Here is a 4,397-nt window from a genome sequence, read left to right as displayed (position 1 = left end):
AAAAGAAACATCTTGACTTAGCAAATTAGTTAATAGCTTAGCTATTTTGGAGAAATCTTTGATGAATCTTCTGTAGAAGCTCGCATGTCCCAAAAAGCTTCGCACTTCCTTGAATAATGAAGGTGGTGGCATTTTTTCAATGATCTCAATTTTTTCCTTTGTCTACTTCGATTTCTCTTACTAAAATCAGATGCCCAAGGACTATGCCCTCTCTTACCATGAAGTGGCATTTTTCCCAATTTAGAACCAAATTTGATTCCTCACATCTTTGTAACACTTTAGACAAATTAGTTAAACTTTTATTAAAGTTGGTTCTATAAACAGAAAAGTCATCCATAAATACTTCCATTATTTTTCAATGTAATTAGAAAAAATAGCCATCATGCATCTTTGAAAGTCACAGGGCATTACAAAGATCAAAAGGCATTCCCCTATATACAAAAGCTCTATAAGGGCAAGTGAATGTGGTCTTTTCTTAGTCCTTAGAGTGAATGAGAATTTGGAAAAATCTAGAATATCCATCTAGATAACAAAAGTAAGAATGTTTGGCCAGCCTTTCTAACATTTGTGTCTATGAATGGAAGAGGAAAATGATCTTTCCTAGTGGCTCTATTTAATTTTCTATAGTCAATGCACGTTTGCCAACCAGTAACTACCCTAGTAGGTATCAGCTCATTATTATCATTTTTTACCATAGTTGTCCCACCCTTCTTAGGTACTACATGCACTGGACTGACCCATTTACTATCAGATATTGAGTATATAATACCTGTATCTAATAGTTTCAAAATTTCCTACTTTACTACCTCATTCATGTTAGGGTACAGTCTCCTTTAGTGTTCAATGGTAGGTCTACTATTTTCTTCCATAGGTATTCTGTGCACAAATCAAAGGGTTAGTTCCCTTAAGATCTTCTATAGTGTACCCTATAGACTTGCTATGGTCCTAAGTCTCTGAAGAGCTTTTCCTTTTTTACAGTATTTAGGCTAGCATTTAAAATAACAGGATGTTTAGAATTACAATCCAAGAATGCATACCTCAGTGTAGAGGGAAGAGGTTTCAATTTTACCTATTTTGTCTCTGCTTATGGCTTGTTTTTGGGTTGCTCTTCTTGTAACTTTTCTACTAGAAGTGCTTGGGCCAAAGGTAGAGGTGAGTTAGCTTCAAAAAAGTATGCGTATGTTGCAATTTCCTTATTTTCGTTCTCCATTATGTGGCCATGCACTATGCAAGCTTCAAGAAGGTCTTCGAGATATCTCTTTTACAATTATTCCTCAGCTAACTTGTCTATGAAGTCTACCCTTAAAAATTCATTAAATTCAGACTTGTGCTTTATTGCTCGAAACAGATTGAACTCCACTTCTTCATCTCCCACTTTAACAGTTAAGCACCCATTTTTGACATCTATAATTACTCCAGTGGCTACTAAGAAAGGTCTTCCAAATATTATGGGGATTTGGACATCTTCTTCCATTTCCAAGGCAATAAAATCTACAGAAGTACAAAAAATTTGCCCACCTTGATAAGGATATTTTCTAAGATGCCAATTAGATATTTGACAGACCTGTCCGCCAATTGTAATGAGATAGTAGTTGGCCTTAGTTCTCTAACATTTAGCTTTTGGCATATAGATAAGGGCATTAGACTCACACTGGCTCCGAGATCATAGAGGGCTTTGTCTATGTTTTTATTACCAATTAGGCACGGTATAGAGAAGCTTGTAGGATCTTTTAATTTTGGAGGCAGCTTATTTTGCAAGATGGCATTACATTCCTCTGTTAGAGCAACTGTCTCATAGTCTTGTAGCCTTCTTTTCTTGAAAAGAACTTCCTTTTTAGAAATTTTGTATAGGATGGCATTTGGGATAATGCTTTTGTAAAAGGAATGTTGATGTAGAGTTTCTGCAAAACTTCTAAAAATTTTCCAAACTGCTTGTCCAATTTGGCTTTCTGGAATCTTTGAGGAAAAGGTAGAGGGGGCTGATAGGGTTTTGGCAATTTCATTTTCTTCCTTTCCTCCTCTTCCTTGACTTCTTTAGCTTGCTTCTCTCCCTGCTTTTCTTGGGTTTCAAAATTTCCAGAAGTTTCTACCTTCTATTTTTGCTTTTCTTCTGGTTTTTGTTCCTGTAATGTTCTCCCAATCCTCAATGTAACTGCTTTACCATGCTCTTTGGGGTTCATCTTTGGTTGACTAAGTAATTTCTTAATCTGTTTGCTTGAAGGACTAGCTTGTTGTGCAATCTAATTTTTAAACATTTTATTATGGATAGCTAGTTATTTGATCATCACATTCTGCTATTATTGTGCTACTGAAAAGGTCTCCATCATAGATTCTATAGTCAACTTTGATTTTGGCTGTTGAGATTAAGGAGGTGGTGGTGGTTGCTACATTAAATTTTGTCCTCTGTTTTTGAAAACCTGGTGGCGGTGGCCTATACTCTTACTATTTGTTTATGGGCTGATTTCGCAAATTCTATGAGTTTCACCATGAGAAATTTGGGTGGTTCCTCCACCCAGGGTTATAAGTATTAGAATAGCAGTTATTGGCCTGTTTATGGTTAAAGTTCCCTCCATTGTTCACATATTTTAGCTGATTTATGGAAGGCTCGCTGTAAAGACTTCATTTTGAAGTTACATGACCTCCTCGACAGCTGTCATAGGATTGATTGCTTACCCCTATTACAATAGCCTATATTCTGTCAAGTCTTTTTGTGAGTTGGTCAAACTGTGTGTTAATCATGCCGAGGGCATCCAATTCTAGGACCCTTGCTATTCTCCTTATATCTCCCCACTCATTTGACCACTCAAAATTATGATATGCAACCCTTTCCAGTAGTTCTAAAGCTTTAACCACTGTTTTCTCCATTAGGTCTCCTCCTGCTATTGAATCAACTGAACTCCTTGTGGATGGTAACAAATCATTAAAGAAATTTTGAACAATGAGCCAATCTTTTATGCCATGGTGTGGACATTCCCTTTGTAGGTCTTTGTATCTCTCCCATGCATCATAGAGTGACTCTCCTTCCTTTTGTCTGAAGGCATTTAGTTCTAGCATCAACTTTGCAGTTTTTACAGGTGGGAAGTACCTGGCTAGGAGGCTTATGAAAGACCTTCCTATGTGGTGAATGTACTAACTGGTTGAGAGAGTAACCACTTCCTCGCCTTATTTCTTAGTGAGAATGAGAATACTCAGAGTCGAATAGCTTGATCAGAACAAAAAAACACTATAGGTGATAATGTGGATTTTACATAGGTAAGCCTCCAAATTGTGTTTGCTGGATCATTTGGAGCTATGCTAGTTTGAGTTTAAAGTTATTGGCCTCAATTGTGGGCCTGGTAATGCAGGATTGGAATCCTTAGATATTAGGGGCTCCGTAGTCTCTCAGAGATCTTGGTCTGTTGTTGTTGTTGTTAGCCATAACTATAACTTCAAGGAATTCAGGTTTAGGTTCTAGCTCTTGGTTTCTCCTTTCTCTCCTTATAGTTCTTAGAGTCTTGTATATTTTAAATCCAATTCTAGCAATTCTTCTTCAGGTTTAGTTGTTATAGTCATAGACTGAATTCTGCACCTGAAAAATAGCAAGATAGGAATGCGTAAATTTAAAATATTTAATCTACTTAACAATTCTTTTTCGTGATTTTCTCTTTTCCATTGTGTTTGCAATAGTCCTAAGGACTGCAGCGTCACATTTTACGGTTTGAAATTTGAATTTAGACTGACCTCGCAATCATTCTCGAGAAAGTCACCCATCGCTGTGACTCCCGGCTTGTTTAACTTCTTGTGTTCTGTTTTTCTTCTTTATACTTAACTACTTGGCAATTACTAATTATTTAAGTTCAGGGCTTAACTAGGTGTCTTAGATGTGGTTCTAATCCTCGTAATTGTCCAGATCGATACCGATCATCGGAACAGTAAAATATACTAGACTATGCAAATAGGAGTGTTACACGATAAGGGGCATTTTGGTCAATTCACTTTAAGAGCTAATTTTTGACCAAAATGCCCATTTAATTAAATGAAAATAAAATATTGAATTATGAAGAAATATTGAGGGAAAAATTAGAGTAAAAGTGAAAAGAAAATAAAAGAGGCAAAAATCTAGAATTTAAATTCCATTTTTGACCTAATAAAAATTTAAGGTACCAATGGCCTTTTGACAATTAAACTTAATTAATTAATTAAAAGAAATAAAATGGGTATGAAAGAAGACAAACCCCTCCCTTTTATTCCTTATGTGCCGCCACCCCTCTTCACTCTCCCTCTCTCTTCTTTTCTCTTCTTCTCCTATCTTCTTCCACCATTGTTTTCCCTTTCAAGTCTTGATTCACTTGAATTTCCTTCATAAATCCAATAACCCACTAAAATAAAAGATCACAGAGAACTTTGATTGAGGCATT

General features: G+C 36.1%; 1 pseudogene; it reads left to right on the top strand.

The window, feature by feature from the left end:
• The first annotated feature begins 2,953 nt into the window (after positions 1-2,953).
• LOC131171637 (small nucleolar RNA R71) lies at positions 2,954-3,054 on the top strand (annotated as a pseudogene).
• The last annotated feature ends 1,343 nt before the right edge of the window (positions 3,055-4,397 follow it).

This window comes from Hevea brasiliensis, chromosome 12, assembly GCF_030052815.1.
Source record: "Hevea brasiliensis isolate MT/VB/25A 57/8 chromosome 12, ASM3005281v1, whole genome shotgun sequence".
In the NCBI taxonomy this organism is placed as follows: Eukaryota; Viridiplantae; Streptophyta; class Magnoliopsida; order Malpighiales; family Euphorbiaceae; genus Hevea; species Hevea brasiliensis.
Note: the sequence above shows the minus strand (reverse complement) of the source record. Positions and strands in the feature narration are given on the sequence as shown.